This window comes from Somniosus microcephalus, chromosome 31 (genome assembly GCF_052327205.1).
Source record: "Somniosus microcephalus isolate GS21.2 chromosome 31, FLI_Smic_1.0, whole genome shotgun sequence".
Taxonomy (NCBI): domain Eukaryota; kingdom Metazoa; phylum Chordata; class Chondrichthyes; order Squaliformes; family Somniosidae; genus Somniosus; species Somniosus microcephalus.
The window spans coordinates 38,864,851-38,883,593 of NC_141017.1; the positions used below are offsets into that span (position 1 = coordinate 38,864,851).

The 18,743-nt window shown below is 49.4% G+C and overlaps 1 protein-coding gene across 2 annotated transcripts in view; it reads left to right on the forward strand.

Annotated features, from left to right (window-relative positions):
* Positions 1 to 18,743, forward strand: part of spc24 (SPC24 component of NDC80 kinetochore complex) — a 179,217-nt gene that overhangs the window by 27,471 nt on the left and 133,003 nt on the right. The gene's annotated exons all lie outside the window — the stretch shown is intronic.

The window sequence follows — 18,743 nt, forward strand, 5'->3', positions numbered from 1 at the left end:
AAGGGGGGAGATGTTAAATTACACAGCAGCAGCATTGAAAAGTGCAAAGAAAATTTGATTTCATTTTTAATTTTTATAAATAAAGCCTTTCTGTTGCTTTGCACTTTGGTCAATAGTGCCTTGAAGTAGAATTTAAAAGAATAGATCTCGAGGTAAATTGACGTGTACGGTGATTTACCTCATTTATAACTTGATTGAGTTCTTTGATCAAGTAATGGATAGGGTTGATGAGGGTAGTGCAGTTGATGTGTATACAGATTTTCAAAAGGCGTTTGATAAAGTACCACATAATAGACTTGTTAGCAAAATTAAAGCCCATGGGATTAAAGTGACAGTGGCAGTGTGGATACAAAATTGGCTAAGGGACAGAAAGCAGAGAGTAGTGGTGAATGGTTGTTTTTCAGATTGGAGGGAAGTGTGCAGTAGTGTCCCCCAGGGGTCGGTATTAGGACCTCTGCTCTTTTTGATATATATTAATGACCTGGACTTGGGTATACAGGGCATTATTTCAAAGTCTGCAGATGACACAAAACTCTGAAATGTAGTAAACAATGAGGAGGATAGTAACAGAATTGAGAAGGACATAGACAGACTGGTGAAATGGGCAGACGCATGGCAGATGAAATTTAACGCAGAGAAGTGTGAAGTTATACATTTTGGTAGGAAGAATGAGGCGAGACAATATAAACTAATTTATACAATTTTAAAGGGGGTGCAGGAACCAAGAGAGTTGGGGGTGTTTGTACTCCAATGTGCAGTGGAGCTTTACTAGAATGGTGACACAAGAAGTGCTACTAATAGAGCCAAGCTGATACTACAGATTTTCATTTCTCTGGCTTAGGTTTAACAAGGGCTCTGTGCTAAAAAAAACACACTGTAAAAATTGGAACTGCAGCACATGCTGTGTCCACTGCAGTACAAGCCTAGCTGGAGAGGCTGGAATAGCAATGTGGGAGCAGAGTTTCAAAATAACCTGTTTGAAAAACACCCCTCTGAGGCAAAAATGACACTTTAAAATATTCTGCTAAATACTCAACTTGTGTGTGTAAAAATAATTAAGCAGCCAGGCCCAAGTTTATTTAAGTAAAAACAAAAGCTGCTGGAAATATGCAGCAGGTTAGTCAACATCTGTAAAGAGAAGACATATTTTTGGTGTATAATCCTTCATCGGAACTGAAGACTGAAGTTCATTTTCTCTGTTTTACTGCTGTCCAGCTGTATGCTCTGTTTATACGATTCAGGATTATTTGGCCATTTTTTCACAGAAAAGATTTAGACATGAGCTGTGTGAAGATGTTTTTTTTTTAGCAAAAGCTTTCCTAAAAGGAGTTAGGTTTTGAAGATGTACCACGCTGAATTGTAGTTGGGTAGGCAGATGAATAATAATTACAATGCAAGATGGGAAGTTCACTCAGAGATCCAAGCATGGACAATTCCTTTGCCGTGCCTGGTTGTTCAGAGAGACACTTTGCACCTTGGTGTTGGAAACCTTGAAATCAGTGGAACGGAAAATCAGGCAGGTGTATAACTGATCTGATATTACCCATTTTACACCCCTGTCAAAGATGGAAGTTTCACCCAATATCAGAGTTTCAAAATGCACTCTTGTGTCCTAGTTTTATTTTTTTCCCATAGAAATTACAACATGGAAACAGGCCATTCAGCCCAATCAGTCCATGTTGGTGTTTATCCTTAACCAGCAAATTAATAGAGCAATACAGTAGAAAGACACATTGGTGGTGCAGTGCACTGCATCGCAGAGTGGTGGTCACGAATATGTGTTTAAAATTGCTCACAAAGCAAAAGAAGCCAGGTGCTTCCTCTCCGAGAGGGAGAAAAAATCAGGAGTGTCGTCCTGGGGTTGCTGGTTGTGTAACGGTATGGGCAGAGACCTGGGAGCAGGTTGCCCATATGCCTGCTCAGTCTGACCATGGTCAGTGACACAAGGTAAAGGGAAACAAAGGACCTAAGCAGGAAGCAAGAGTATCAGTGATTGGACATGAGTCACTGAAAGTGAATGTGCAGGTGCAGCAAGCCATTAGGAAGGCAAGAGGATTTGAGTACAGGAGTAAAGAAGTCTTACTCCAATTATATAGGGCCTTGGTGAGACCACACCTGGAGTACTGTGTACAGTTTTGGTCTCCTTACCTAAGGAAGGATATACTTGCCATAGAGGGAGTGCAACGAAGGTTCACGAGATTGATTCCTGGGATGGCGGGACTGTTGTATGAGAAGAGAGTGAGTAAACTAGGCCTGTATTCTCTTGAATTCAGAAGAATGAGAGGGGATCTCATTGAAGCATACAGGGCTTGATAGGGTGGATGCTTGGAGAATGTTTCCCTTGGCTGGGGAGTCTAGAACCAGGGACCACAGCCTCAGGATAAAGGGTAGGCCATTCAGGACTGAGATGAGAAGAAATTTCTTCACACAGAGGGTGGTGAATCTTTGGAATTCTCTACCCCAGAGGGCTGTGGAGGCTCAGCCATTGGGTATATTCAAAACAGAAGTCAATAGATTTCTGACTAGTAAAGGCATCAAGGGATATGGCGATAGGGCCAGTGAATGGAGTTGAGGCAGAAGATCAGCCATGATCTCATTGAATGGCGGAGCAGGCTCGAAGGGCCGAATGGTCTACTCCTGCTCCTATTTCTTCTGTTCTTATGACATCATGCAGTTCACCATTAATGTGCTTCACGTCAGCAGATTTTCAAGCCTGGTCATAGAGATATCTATATCCCACACCTTCTCATCCTCTGTGTTGTGGGAAATAGTGCCATTATGAATGGCAGCGTGGTCTTTATCGCTATGTCAGTGTTCCTCCAATGCACGTTTTCAGAGACCCGGTATTGTCATTGTATCACTGATTGTGTCTGCCACTAGAAGTTGATTTTTATAGACACATGCAATTTCACGTGCACTAGTTACATCATGTGTGTGAAGTTTGTCCATTGTTGAAATGCTGCATTTGCTGCAGAGCTATTTTACTCTAGCAACAAGATACTATCACATGTACAAAATCTGGGTTTTTCCAGGAACTGAATCTCTAAAATCTCCCCAATATGGAACCATTGTCCATTTAATAAGATTAGTTCCCTTTTAAGTACTTTATCCAAATATCTATATATATAAAGCTTTCCCTCTGTCTTTCCCTCTGTCTTTCCGTCCGACTTTCCGTCTGTCCGGCTATACAATCAAAAGTTATAGAGCGTACCTACACATATGTTATATCAAAAGAAAGCTTATCATTAGGGGACTCTCATAGGCGTATTTACTTTTTAGTCAGACAAATATTGTTCTGACAGTATACAAAAAAGGTTCAAAAAACGGCAACATTCTGCTCATTAGCATTGAGTGACGTGATGGTTGACCAATCGTACAGGTGATTAACCTGATGGTTGACCAATCGGTGTGTCACGGGGGGGGAGGTTCATTGCGTGTGTGGGCGGGCCATCCTACAGGGGATAGCGTTGAGTGACCTGATGGTTGACCAATCCTACAGTTGAGTGACCTGATGGTTGACCAATCGCTGCATCACATTGCGTGTGTGGGCGGGCCTAATCCTTCTGACCTGAGGTGAGTGGCCGCCATCTTGATTCCTAACTATTAATTTCTTTTTCCCACTTTCTGCGTGTTTCTTTTGAAATATAGATTTGCAGCAAAAAAAAATGGTTTTAAAAGAAAAAAAAATCCTTTTCCAAAGGGGACACGGGCTTCCCCCCCCCTCAGCAGTGGATGAGCTGCCCTCAGGCCTCGAAGCCTCGGCCTCTCCTCGCCAGCCACGCCCGAGCTAGGCCCCGCCCGCCCCGCGATCGCCGCCATCTTGGTAAAGGCTGGCGGCGTGGGACTGAGCCGAGCGTAGCCATCGCCGCCATCTTAGTAAAGGCGGGCGGGGCGGGAGTCAGCGCGCGCGTCAATGTCGGCCCGGAGCGCGACCTGAGCTAAGGTGAGTCCCACCGGGCCTCACGCGCTAGGTCGTGCACCAGCCGGCTCTGAGGCGCTGATCCGCGGAGGGGGAGGGAGGGAGAGTCCGGCTGGGCCTCACGCGCTAGGTCGCGCACCGGCCGGCTCTGAGGCGCTGATCCGTGGAGGTGGAGGGAGGGAGAGGAGAAAGGGAGCGAGAGGAGAGAGGGCGGGAGAGGAGAGACAGGGAGGGAGAGACAGGGAGGGAGAGGAGAGAGGGAGGGAGAGGAGAGAGGGACGGAGAGGAGAGAGGAGAGGGGGGGAGGGAGGGAGGGGGGAGAGAGGGGGGGAGGGGGGGGGGGAGACGGGGAGGGAGAGGGGGAGACAGAGGGAGGGGGAGGGAGAGGAGAGGGGGAGGGAGGGGGAGGGAGAGGGGGTGGGAGAGTGAGGAGAGGGGCAGGGAGGGAGAGGAGAGAGGGAGGGAGATGAGGGGGGAGGGAGAGTGAAGGGGTGGGACAGGGAGGGAGAGCTCGCCTTCTTCCTTCCTTCGCAGGGGTCGATCGGGCCAGGCCTGAGGCGCTCCTTCCCCCCCTCTCTCTCCAGGCTAATCCCGAACTCAATCCAGCAGTCTCTCTCTCTTCTCCCCCCAGTCTCTCTCTTCTCCCCCCAGTCTCTCTCTCTCTTCCAACAACAACATGCCCTCAAAAAACCCTCGGCACCGCCGGGCACTCCAGCTAGTATATGGGGGCCCGGCGTTGCCAGGGCAGTTCAGAGGGCCGCGCGGTTGGCGGCCGGCCGCTGCTGCTCCCCTGCTCTGTGTCTCGGGCTGCGCGGTTAACGGCCGGCCGCTGCCGCTCCCCCGCACTGTGTCTCGGGCCGAGTGGTTGTGAGGCCGGGCCCGAATGACCCCAACTCACCTCCCGCTCCGGCGGGCCGACGCAGCTGCCCTGCTTGCTGTTGAGGAAAAGCAGGGTAAAAAATGGCGGCTACGTTTCGGGAGGCTGCAGGATTAGGTCCCGCCCGTGACGCACCGATTGGTCAACCATCAGGTCACTGAACTGTAGGATTGGTCAACCATCACATCACTCAACGCTAATGAGCGGTAGGATTGGTCAACCGCTAATGAGCGGATTTTTGAACGTTTTTTGTATACTGTCCGAACAATTTTTGTCTGACCAAAAAGTAAATACAGCTATGACACTCCCCTAATCATAACCTTTCTTTTGACATAACATATGTGTAGGTACGCTCTTTCACTTTTGAGTGTATAGCGGACAGACAGACATACAGACAGACATACCCTTAGATAGATAGATATATATTTAAATAGTTTACTGCAATGTGCAGTTACAGGCCAGTGTGCTGGACAGTTTAGGCTCAGGACATAAATCTCTTAAGTGTCAGGGCGAGGCTGGTTCTGGACCCAAGTGCAGACAGACGAGGCGAGAAGCAGGTATGCAGTCTTAAATAAAAGTACTTTACTAGAATCACACAGGTAAACAGTTAGAAACATAGGAGCTCAAGACAAGCTACCACTAGGCAAACGGCTTGTCAAGACTGAGCACAGAGGGAAGAAACCACAGAACTTAAATACAAGCAAAAACAGGTGAAACCAATAAACCTGGTAAAAGGCAGTTAAGTAATAAACACAGGAGAAACTAGTAACAATTAGCAAAGGGAAAAAAAACAAGTGAAGGTGCCATCTAGGGGTTACTGAGGGAACTAACCGGCACCCTCACAGGACCCCCTCCACTAGGAACGGCTCCTGACGTTCCTCCTGGACGATCAGGGTGGCGACGGCGAAAATCCCTGATGAGTTCAGGATCCAAAATGTCCCGGGCCGGAACCCAGGAACGCTCTTCAGGACCATAACCCTCCCAGTCGACCAGGTATTGAATGCTCCTCCTAACCCGGCGACTATCAAGGAGGCGACGGACAGTGTAGGCTTGCTGACCGTCAATCATGCGGGGCAGGGGGGGAGGTCTGGAAGCAGGAACCAAGGGACTGGTAAGTACCGGCTTGAGGTGAGAGACGTGGAACGTGGGATGTATCTTCATCGACAGAGGAAGGAGGAGCCGGTAGGCCACAGGGTTTACTTTTTCCAAAATCCTAAAAGCTCCGATGAACTGGGGAGCCAACTTGCGAGACTCCACATGGAGCGGAAGATTCCGGGTAGACAGCCAGACCTTCTGTCCGGTCCGGAACCGAGGAGCTAGGCGGCGGTGTCGGTCAGCCTGCACTTTCTGCCGAGAAGAAGCAAGCTGCAAGGCGGATCGGACCCTCCTCCAGGTACGGCGGCAGCGTTGGATGAACCCCTGGGCAGCCGGGACTCCTACCTCCCTCTCCTGTTCAGGGAAGAGTGGCGGTTGGAAGCCATATTGATATTCGAAAGGTGAGAGGCCAGTGGAGGAGCTCTGAAGGGTATTGTGCGCGTACTCCGCCCAGACCAGATACTTGCTCCAGGTGGAAGGATTGGAGGACACAAAGCTTCTTAGCACCCTCTCCAGATCTTGGTTGGTTCTCTCAGTCTGGCCGTTAGACTGTGGGTGGAACCCAGAGGAGAGACTGACGGAAGCGCCCAGGAGGGAACAAAAAGCCTTCCAGAACCTGGATGAAAACTGGGAACCACGGTCAGAGACGACATCCAGGGCAAGCCATGGAGGCGGAAGACATGCTGGACAACCAGCTGGGCAGTCTCTCTGGCAGAGGGAAGCTTGACAAGAGGGACAAAGTGAGCAGCCTTGGAAAAGCGATTGACCACAACTAGGATGGTAGTGAATCCCTCAGATGGAGGTAGCCCGGTGATGAAATCCAGGGCGATATAATAATAATAATAATAATTCAACTTTATTGTCATTGCACAAGTACATGAACAACGAAATGTGATCTTGCAAGCTCCCATGAGTCCAGTACAAATAACATTAACATTAAACGTAAATAGCACCGCCCTGGGAGAAGCAAAGCCGCTGCGTCTGTGCGCGCCGCCATTCCATTTCCACCGTTCCTCCTGTCCGACAATCTTCAGCCCAACGCCCGGGCCTGCTCACCAGCCGCCCCTCCCGGGGCTCCTTCCGTGACCTTCTCACCAACCGCCCCTCCTCGGGGCTCCTTCCGTGATCTTCTGCACCTGGTCTTCCCTGGTGGTCACCCCTCGAGGTACTAACCAGGCCTGGCTCTGCTTAGCTTCCAAGCCTTGCCAGTGACCCTGTCCCTAGTCCCAGGAATAGGGATGGCTGGGGATGGGCAAGGGATGCAGGAGACCAAGCGGAGGTTGTTGGGATGTCTTGTTCTGGGCACAGACGGGACAAGCGGAGACAAAGGCCCGGGTGTCGGCTTCAATAAAGGGCCACCAGAACCTCCTCTTAAAGAACTCGAGAGTCCGACGGATCCCAGGATGACCAGTCAATCGAGAAGAGTGCCCCCATTGAAGGACCTGGGCACGCACCTGACTGGGAACATAAAGGCTATGAGGAGGGCCTCCTCCAGGGTCAGCCTCCTGACGTTGGGCCCCTCGCACCACAGTCTCAATCTCCCATGCGACGGGAGCAACGATGCAGGAACTGGGGATGATAGGTTCCGGGGTCCGGTCCTTTTCTGAGGGGTCAAACTGGCGAGAAAGGGCATCCGGTTTGAGGTTCTTAGACCCTGGGCGGTAAGACAGGAGAAAGTTGAACCGGTTAAAGAAGAGAGCCCACCTGGCCTGCCGAGGGTTGAGGCGCTTGGTGTCCTGGATATATGTCAGATTTTTATGGTCGGTCCAGACGACAAAAGGATGCTCTGCTCCCTCCAACCAGTGTCTCCACTCCTCCAAGGCCAACCTAACTGCCAAGAGCTCCCTGTTGCCGACATCATAGTTACTCTCTGCTGGCTTCAGGCAACGGGAAAAGAAGGCACAGGGATGTAGCTTTTGGTCCTTAGGGGAACACTGGGACAGGACAGCCCCGACTCCAATATCCGAGGCACCCACCTCTACGATAAAGGGCAGGGTGGGGTCAGGGTGTACCAGAATGGTGTAGTGTATGTACCTTTAAGGGGAGAACTACTTTTTACAGCTCCTGTATACTGTAGTACCGGCAGTGACCACACCTGTATATAAACCCTGAGTAGGGATCTGTACTTTTAGTTTTAGAGTAACCCTCATCCAGTAAACACCTGTTGTTTGTTATCTTCAGTCTCTGTCTATTTATTGAAGGACACCATACATCAAGATACACGGATTTAACAGTGGCGACGAGTGGATTCAAACCTACCTGCAACTCTGCATCACCTCCCAGGGATTCGCTCCTGGAGAACAGTGAAAGAAGAAGGCCGAGTCCAGACATACGGGCGTCTGTTGTGTATGTAATATGTGTGCTACTTTGAACCTATGGACAGGACTGCACTACTTGTTGGGCGTAGTGATACGCAGTACCACTCCTGGCCATAGGGGTATAAATAGTACTGTGGGTACTGATTCCCCTCAGTTCCCGCCTGTGGGCATGAAGTAAAGACCTATGTATAGTCCCTACCTCCAACCAGTAAAGGCCTGTTTGAGTTATACGTTTAAGTCTTTGTGTTAATTGTTCAATACAATACACATACTTAACACTGGCGACGAGTCGGTTCGAACCCTGCGGCAGTTATTCCAGGCGGCTTCGTCCAAAGACAGGACGTTGAAGAGAGGTTTCAATCCTCAACACCCCACTCAAAACTGAAGGGCAGCAGAAATCCTGACAGCTTCCAGCGACTGGAAGAGACAGGCATTAGGACCCTGAAGCCTCCATCAGCTTGTGAACCGGAGTAAAGACAGGACTGGGGAAGAGAGAGAGGTAGGGCGATAGCGATCGGCAGATAAGGGCCGGGCCGCTTTGAAGTGAGGGGCGCAGCCGGGCCAGCGATCGGGACCAAAGATAAGAGCCGCACTCGGACTGAAAGGCGCGGCGGCTGCAGAAGCTCAAGGTGCGAGAGTCGCGGTGCACAGCGCGGGCTATCGATCGCGGCGAAGATAAGGGCCGCACTCGGGGGCTGAAGGGAGACGGCGTCGGGGGACGGGTGAAGACCGCCAAGCGCGGGAAAACCGCCATTTTGTGGGCGGAGGACGACGGCAAGAGCGGGAAGCCGCCATCTTTGATAACAAGTAAAGAAAATAAAATCTGAGAAATTGCAAATCTACAATGCCTAAACACGGGAATATTAGCACCTTTGATAGTGACCTCGAAGATTGGGCCATATATGTTGAAAGAGTAAAAAATTATTGTAAGGCCAATAAAATTCGTGACCAAGATAAAGCTCTAACATTATTAAATTTAATGGGTGCGAAGACGTACGGGCAATTGAAACACCTGTTATCACCAGATGAACCGGCGGATAAGACGTTCGATGAGATTGTTACTGTCCTGAAAGATCATCTAAACCCCACGCTGCTGATGCTAGTGGAACGATTTAAATTTTACGACAGAAGGCAGCTACAGCATGAAAGCAATGCTGAATATTTGCTGGAATTGCGTAAATTAGCGAAATATTGCCAGTTTGGAACGGGATTGACAGATGCACTACGAGACAAATTTGTGTGTGGTTTATTTAAACAGGATACACAAAAGCGACTGCTCGAGGAGAATGAGCTGACGCTTGAGAAGGCGGTCACTATGGCAGCAGCACACGAAGCCGCAGCGAGAGGCACGGCAGTAATGCAGCTACGGTCACCGGAGCTCAGTGCACACAAATTGGGTGTGAGTTCTGGCAAATGTTATCGTTGTGGAAAGACAACGCATGATCAGAACCAGTGTTGGTTTAAAAACCAAGAATGTAGAACTTGTGGTAGGCTTGGACATATAGCTAGAGTATGCAGGTCAGGGAAGAAGACCAGCAACAAGAAGTCACCGCAAGGAAAATACGCAAAGGTACACAAGGTGACCGAACAGGAGTCCGATTCAGACGCTAGCAGTAATGAACTGGCTAGCTTAAGCTGTAATGAACTGGCTAGCTTAAGAGTACTCAACGCTGGTAAGGGTGCAGACCTCCAGACAATTTGGGTCACTCTTCAGATAGAAGGAGTCCAAGTAAAACTGGAATTGGACACTGGATCGGCATTGACGGTCATAAATAAGAAAGATTACGGAAAGTTATTCCAACATATTCCCCTACAGGATACGGGGATTATATTGAAAACATACACGGGGCAAAGAGTGTACCCCATCGGGAAAATAGAGGTTGCAGTGGCCCACAAGGGCGAAGACAGTCAAATAATGGACTTATATGTGATATCTGAAGGAGGTCCTCCACTACTAGGACGGGAGTGGATTAGGAAAATGAATATGGACTGGCATTTCCTACAAACAATAACGAGTGAGAACTCGGTGAAGATAGTCGGCCCAGACTCTGGAACGGATGATGGTAAGCCCAACTCAGGTGCAAAAGACAAAGTTTCAGCACAGAATTCCACTGAGCAACAACAACATAGTTTAACTGTGGATTCTGAGTCTGGCAAGTCTACTGATGTGCCCATTTCTGAGGGACACCGGGCTCGAACTCAACTCCATTTCAAACTACAACAGCAATTAGAACAAATGCTTCGCCGTTTTGAGCAAGAGTTGAATGCAACAAAAGAGTTCTTTGATATAGAGTTGGAGAATCTGGAAAGACAACAGAAGCAGCTGATGGAGAAAATGGAGCAGGAGCACACAAAACGTCTGATGTCAGAGGAGTTAACGGTCAGCCAACTCCTGCATATGCTGAAGGACAGGACTCTGAAATGGGAAAAACTTGAACATGAACTTCAATATTCAAACGAAAGGGGTTCGGAGCTCTCAAAGGTTATTGGAAGAGCTGAGGTGGCAACACAGACTGAGATGACTGCAACAGAGCAGCCCTTGGATGCCAAAAGTACGCTGACTCACGTCAACGTAGAACAACAGACCGCTGAAACAGCTGCTCCGGTAGAGGGATTGCATAGTCCGATCAATCAATCTCCAAAGGAAGTTGAAGTATTAAAATCACAAATGAGGTCACTAGTAAACGACTTGCTGAAAGCCCAGAAAAAGCTGGATGCAGAGGTACACATGAAGAAGTCTCTTCAGGAAAGATGTCTGGATTTGGAACAAGAGCTGGCTAACGTCCAGCTAGGTATGGAGGAAATAGACGACCCTCTCACTGGTCTAGCTCAGGACGACACCGAATATTACGATGTCCTGTCCTGCCCAGCTTGTAACTTCGACTCCCAAAGTGCAGAAATCATGGAGGAGCACCAAAAGTCTACGGAACATCGGGAGAAGCTGGCTCTACGACGGAAACAGGAGGAAGAGAAGGAGGAACTGCGCATGCTGTGGCAGCTGACAATGGAGCCCAGAGAGTCTCCAAGAAGCAGAAAAGGAAAAGTAAAAACAGAAGATGACCCATCTGAACCATTATCACCTCTACCAGATCACACACGTGGTCCCTCCGAACGGAGCCAATTCAGTTCGGAAGTTCAAACTGTTAAATCCATGGAAGGACTATTGAATGAGTCACTCTAGCAACGTGAACCGACTACACCACAGAGATTGAATCTGTGAACTGTTTTCCGCAGAGACTGAATCTGTGATCTGTTTTTGACATGAAGTTATCTATGTATCTATGTTATTCTGTTATGTAAACCTGAAGTTATATATGTATATATGTTATTACGTTATGTTAAATGGGGAGATGACTGTAAAGCTAGGAAGGGAGGAATGTTGTGTATGTAATATGTGTGCTACTTTGAACCTATGGACAGGACTGCACTACTTGTTGGGCGTAGTGATACGCAGTACCACTCCTGGCCATAGGGGTATAAATAGTACTGTGGGTACTGATTCCCCTCAGTTCCCGCCTGTGGGCATGAAGTAAAGACCTATGTATAGTCCCTACCTCCAACCAGTAAAGGCCTGTTTGAGTTATACGTTTAAGTCTTTGTGTTAATTGTTCAATACAATACACATACTTAACAGCGTCGACCATCCAGAGAAGAGTTGAGCATCGCAGAGGAGGCTGTTGAGAGCTGGGCTTGGTTCTCCAGTCACGACGATCCAGCGCAACGGGCTGGCAACAGGTACGGCGCAGATCCTTCCCGGACAGCGGCGGCTGGAGCCGACCGACGGCACAGATAAAGGCCAAGCAGCGTCGACGGGGTAAGAAAAAGGGTAAAGCGCACAGGGCGCAGCCGGGGTTGAATACCGAGCGGCGTCGACGAAAAAAAAAAAAAAAAAGAGAGGGTAAAGCGCACATGGCGCAGCCGGAGTTCAGGACCAAGTGGCGTCAACGAGAGAGGCGCGCAGGAAGACGCGCGGAGCGCAGTCAGTGTTCAAGGGCCGAGCAGCGTCCGCGGAAAAGAAAGGGACGCGCGGGAGACGCCATCTGAGCCGCAGCGGAGAAGAAGGGAGAGCGCGGGAGATGCCATTTTGAGCCAGTCTAACCACACCCAGGGATGCCGAAGAGTGGCAGTGTCACAGCGTTCGACAGTGAAGTCGAAGATTGGACGACATATGTCGAACGCATAGAAGTGCACTGCAAGGCGAATGAAGTGCCAGATGACAGGAAAGCGCTGGTATTGTTGAATTCAACGGGTGCAAAAACGTATGGCTTGCTGCGAAACCTAGTAACCCCAGAGAAGCCAGCGGAAAAGGATTTTGAAAACATAGTGTCAATACTACAGGACCACTTAGACCCCACACCGCTGCTGATAGCGGAAAGATTTAAGTTTCACAAAAGGAACCAGCATAAAGATGAAAGTAACGCTGAGTTTTTAACAGAACTGCGCAAGCTATCGAAACACTGCCAGTTTGGAATGGGACTAGCAGATACTTTAAGGGACAAGTTTGTGTGTGGGCTTCAAAGTGAAGGAACCCAGAAACGGCTTCTATCAGAAAAGGATCTTACGCTGGACAAGGCTTTCAGCATGGCAGTATCACACGAAGCAGCAGCACGGGGCGCGGCAGAGATACAACGGAGACCGCAAGAATATGGCACAAATGAAATGTCATACGGAACAGTAAAGTGCTATCGCTGCGGCAGAATAACACACGACCATAAGGATTGCTGGTTCAAGGACCAAGTGTGCAGGCAGTGTGGAAAAGTAGGACACATAGCAAGAGTCTGCAGGTCGGAAAAGAAAACCAGCAGCAAGAAATCCCCACAGGTGAAGTACAAGAAGGTACATAAGGTGACGGCGAGTAGTTCAGATGAACTGATGAGTGACACAGACTCCGGAAGCAAGGAGCTGGGTTGTCTGAAACTACATAATGTGATCAAAATGGAGGATCACCAAACTATCTGGGTCACGCTCAAGATAGCCGGAGTCCAAGTGAAAATGGAATTGGACACAGGATCAGCCCTAACAGTCATAAACCGAAGGGACTACAAGCGGCTATTCTCACATATACCCTTGAGAGATACGGAGATTGTCTTGAAGACGTACACGGGGCAAAAAGTCTACCCCAAAGGAAAAATAAGGGTGAATGTTATATATAACGGCAAGGAAACACCAAAAATGGATCTATATGTATTGCCAGATGGAGGACCACCACTACTAGGGTGTGAATGGTTCCGGAAGATACAGCTAGATTGGCATTCCATACAAGCACTGACTGTAGAAGCCAAAAAGGATGACGACGTCACACCGGGACGACTTTCAAAAATGCTGACGCACAAGAAGTGTTCCAGGAGGGACTCGGAACACTAAAAGGCATAACAGCGACGATCAAAATAGAGGAAAATGCAAGCCCAAAGTTTTTTAAGGCCAGACCGGTACCTTATGCGATCCGCCCAGCTGTCGAAGCAGAGCTGGAAGGTTTGGAACATTCAGGAGTACTGTCCAAAGTGGACTGGAGCGAATGGGCTACACCCATCGTTCCTGTAATGAAGAGGTCGTTGAGTAATACGCCTGGGGAACCAAAGAAGGTTCGTATCTGTGGGGACTTTAAGGTGACTGTGAACCCAGTCCTTCACACTGTACAATATCCGCTTCCGCGGATTGAAGATATTTTCGCCTCGCTATCTGGAGGGAAACGCGTCACTAAGATTGATCTGGCCCAGGCGTACCTGCAAATGGAGGTAGAAGAAGCCTCGAAACAGTACCTCACGATCAACACTCATAAAGGTCTCTACCAATACAACCGGCTGGTGTTCGGGGTAGCATCAGCTCCGGCTATTTGGCAAAGGGCAATGGATCAAGTCCTGCAAGGGATTCCAGGGACCCAGTGTTATTTGGACGACATCCTGGTCACGGGCGAAAATGACAGTGATCACCTCGCCAACCTGGAGCAGGTGCTCACTAGATTGAAGGATTATGGGCTCCGAGCTAATCGCCACAAATGCGAGTTTTTCCAGAAGCAGATCTCGTATTGTGGCCACGTTATTGATGAAGAGGGGTTACATAAGTACCCTGAAAAGATTGAGGCAGTAGTCAAGGCTCCAGCACCGGAAAATGTGTCACAACTGAGGTCGTTCCTCGGGTTGGTGAACTACTACCATAAGTTCTTGCCGAATTTGTCTACAGTACTACACCCACCGAACACCCTACTGCAAACGGGGGTACCATGGAAGTGGAATGACGAATGTAAACGAGCTTTCCAGAAGTGCAAAGAATTGATCACATCAAAAGAGGTGTTGGCTCATTTCAACCCAGCACTACCAATTCGGTTGGCGTGTGATGCATCACCCTATGGCATTGGAGCAGTGCTGTCGCACAAATTCCCGGACGGCTCGGAGAGGCCAGTAGCCTTTGCATCTTGGTCACTAACCTCAGCCGAGCGTAACTACGCCCAGATTGACAGGGAGGCCCTCAGCCTAGTGTGGGGAGTGAAAAAGTTCAACCACTATCTGCACGGGCAGAAGTTAACCTTGCTGACTGACCACCAACCACTTGTCTCCATCTTTAATCCAAAGAAGGGCGTTCCGGTGATGACTGCGCAACGGCTACAAAGATGGTCCCTTTTTCTAGGGGCGAACCAATATGAAATCGAGTATAAGGGCACGAAACAGCATGGAAACGCCGATGGGCTATCACGCCTGCCACTGCCTACTGTGGAGGAAGCACCAGCAGTGGACCCTGTCGAAATATTTTATTCGACTATGATTGAACGCTTGCCAGTAACTAACGCTGATATAGAGAAGGAGACCCGAAATGACCCGACACTGTCTCGGGTATATGACTTGACGGTGAAGGGATGGCCAACACATGGCGACTCACTGTTGCCAGCATTCTCATCCAGAAGAGAACAGCTGTCAGTATGCCAGGGGACCTTGATGTGTGGATCCCGAGTGGTAATTCCACCCAAGTTAAGGGAGAGAGTGCTCAATGAGCTTCACGAAGGCCATCTGGGAGGGGTGAAAATGAAAAGCCTTGCTAGGGCTTATGTGTGGTGGCCGGGGATCGATCAGCAAATCGAGGACCTGACAAAGAGCTGCTCAGGATGCCAGAAGGTCCACAATGCACCACCACATGCCCCTCTACACCCATGGGAGTGGCCCTCATCTCCATGGCAACGGGTGCATATTGATTTTGCTGGTCCATTCATGGACTCAATGTTTTTAATAGCCGTGGATGCGCACTTGAAATGGCCTGAGGTCATCAAAATGTCCTCCACCACCACGGAGAAAACTATTGCAGTCCTACGGACCATATTTGCCAGGAACGGCTTGCCAGAGCAGATTTGCTCTGATAACGGACCACAGTTTGTGTCCGAAGAGTTTAGAAGATTTATGAAAAGGAATGGGGTAAGGCATTACACATCTGCCCCGTATCATCCAGCCACAAATGGATTGGCTGAGAGGTTCGTACAAACCTTTAAAAAAGCAGTAAGGGCCATGTGCGATGACGACATTCCACTGCAGCATAAGGTGGACAATTTCCTGTTAGCCTACAGAAATGCGACACATGCAGTCACCAACCAGACCCCGGCCATGATGTTCTTTAACCGAAGGTTGAGATCTCGTCTGGATTTGCTCAGACCAAATGTACGAAGAGATGTTGAGAATAAGCAATTCCAGCACATCAATGAGAAACCGACAAGGAGCTTCAATGTAGGGCAACCAGTCTTGGCCCGCGACTACCGAACAGAGAAATGGCAACCAGGAACGATATGCACACGGCAGGGGCCACTAATGTACACAGTGGATGTTGGGGAGAACATTGTGAGATGCCATGTCGACCAGATCCTAGAGTCACAGGAACGAGTCAACCCCAGGTCTCGCGTACCTGGTGATGAACCCAACATACAGGTAGCATCTACCCCAGAAACAGTAGCATCGGAAGCTGATGAACCAACCGACGACAGGGGGCCAGAACCGCCTCCGCACCAAGAGCAAGACACCCAGGAAAGGCGCTATCCAGAAAGGATCAGGAAGCCGCCCCAAAGACTGAATTTATAAATGGACTATTTTCAGTTAATGTTGCATGTTAAAAGTGTTAATTGTTAAATGAATGTTATGGTACTGTTAATCTAAAAGGGGAAGAATTGTAGTGTATGTACCTTTAAGGGGAGAACTACTTTTTACAGCTCCTGTATACTGTAGTACCGGCAGTGACCACACCTGTATATAAACCCTGAGTAGGGATCTGTACTTTTAGTTTTAGAGTAACCCTCATCCAGTAAACACCTGTTGTTTGTTATCTTCAGTCTCTGTCTATTTATTGAAGGACACCATACATCAAGATACACGGATTTAACAAATGGGAGCAGAGGTAAAGCGTTGTTTGAGCTCCTGGAAGGCCCGTTCCGCTTCAGAAGACCAACTGAACTGTAAAGACGAGCCCTTGGTCAATGCAGAGAGGGAGGCGGCAAGGGAGCTGAAGTTATGGATGAAGCGTCTGTAAAAGTTGGCGAATCCCAGGAACCGCTGAACCTGCTTAACTGACGTGGGACGCGGCCAGTTCAAGACGGCTTGAACTTTGCTAGGATCCATCTGGACGCTTCCACAGGAGATGACGTAGCCCAGGAAGGTGACCTTAGAGACATGGAATTCACATTTCTCGGATTTGACAAAGAGACGGTTCTCCAAGAGCCTCTGCAGCACCCGTCTGACGTGTTGGACATGCTGCTGGGGGGACTTTGAGAAGATGAGAATGTCATCCAAATAAACAAACAGGAACTGGTTCAGCAGGTCCCGGAGCACGTCATTGACCAGAGCTTGGAAGACAGCAGGAGTGTTAGTGAGACTAAAGGGCATGACGAGGTATTCCCAGTGACCACTAGGGGCGATAAAGGCAGTCTTCCATTCATCCCCCTCCCTAATGCGGACCAGGTTGTACGCGTTGCGGAGGTCAAGTTTGGAGAAGATGGTAGCTCCCTGCAGCTGCTCAAACGCTGAAGACATCAAAGGGAGAGGATAGCGGTTCTTAATCGTAATTTTGTTAAGCCCCCGATAGTCTATGCAAGGCCTGAGACCACCATCCTTCTTCTTTACAAAAAAGAAGCCAGCACCCGCTGGGGAGGTGGAACGGCGAATGAAACCTGTAGCGAGGGCTTCCTTGATGTATTCTTCCATGGAAACATTCTCAGGGCCAGAGAGAGAGTGGAGCCGACCCCGAGGGGGGCTAGTGCCAGGCAGGAGATCAATGGCACAGTCGTACGACCTGTGTGGGGGGAGTGTAGTGGACCGCCTCTTACTAAACACAGCATGGAGGTCCGAATATTCAGGGGGCACATGAGCAAGGTCCAGCTGATCAGCTGGCTCGGGAGAGGAAGGACGGGGCAGACTAGGGAAGACCTTAAGACAGTTGGCTAGACATGAAGGACCCCACTCCAGCACAGTCCCGGTAGTCCAGTCAATGTGAGGGTTGTGAAGAGAGAGCCACGGATGTCCAAGAACGAGAGGGAGCTCAGGTGAATCGATAAGGTGAAACTGCAGCAACTCTTGATGTCTCTCCCCTACTTGGACATGTAATACTCCGGTGATATGATGAATGCGCCCAGAACCAAGGGGCCTGCCGTCAAGGGCAGTGACTTGTAAAGGCTTGTCAAGGCGGGAGAAAGGAATTTTCAGGCTGCGCACAAGGGTGGCATCGATAAAACAGCCAGCGACCCCAGAGTCAACAAACGCCTGGAGGTTGTACTGTTGTCCCTCCCAAGAAAGACGAGAGTGAAGCAGGGTTTGGAAGACAGAAGGGGCAGAAGGGGTAGGAGAAGCGATTTGATCTGTCAGTATTTTCCCAGTCCTCCTGGCTTTTTCCTGAAGCTCAGGGCATGTGGCTCTGAGATGGCCAGACAGGCCACAGTAAAGACAACACCCCTCTCTCAATCTCCTCTGTCTCTCAAACTGGGAGAGCCGAGTTCTGCCGAGTTGCATAGGTTCCTCTTCGGTGCTAACAGGTGGACTCGGGGGTACTTGGAAACTCTTGGTCAGATTCGAAACACCGGAAGATCTCACCTCTGTGGAAGTAGTGAATCTCCTCTCTCTACCATGCTCCCGGAGGCGGTTATCCACTCTGATGGCAAGGGAGATGAGCGTGTCAAGGTCCTCCAGAACCTCTCTGGACGCCAGTTCATCTTTGATAGATTCGGAAAGGCCATGAAGAAATGTGGAGAGAAGGGCCTCGGTGTTCCAGCGGCTTTCCGCAGCGAGTGTGTGGAACTCGATGGCGAAGTCGGCTACGCTGCAGTTGCCCTGGCGGAGATTCAAAAGTCTCTTAGCTGCCTCCCGTCCACTCACAGGATGGTCAAAGACTTTGCTCAACTCTTCGGCGAAATGGAGAATGTCCGAGCAGACGAAAGATTGCTGCTCCCAGATAGCGGTAGCCCAGGCAAGAGCTTTTCCCGAGAGTAGTGATATGATGAACGCTACCTTAGAGCGGGGTGATAGGAACATGGAGGGTTGGAGTTCAAAAACTAGGAAGCACTGGGTCAAGAAGC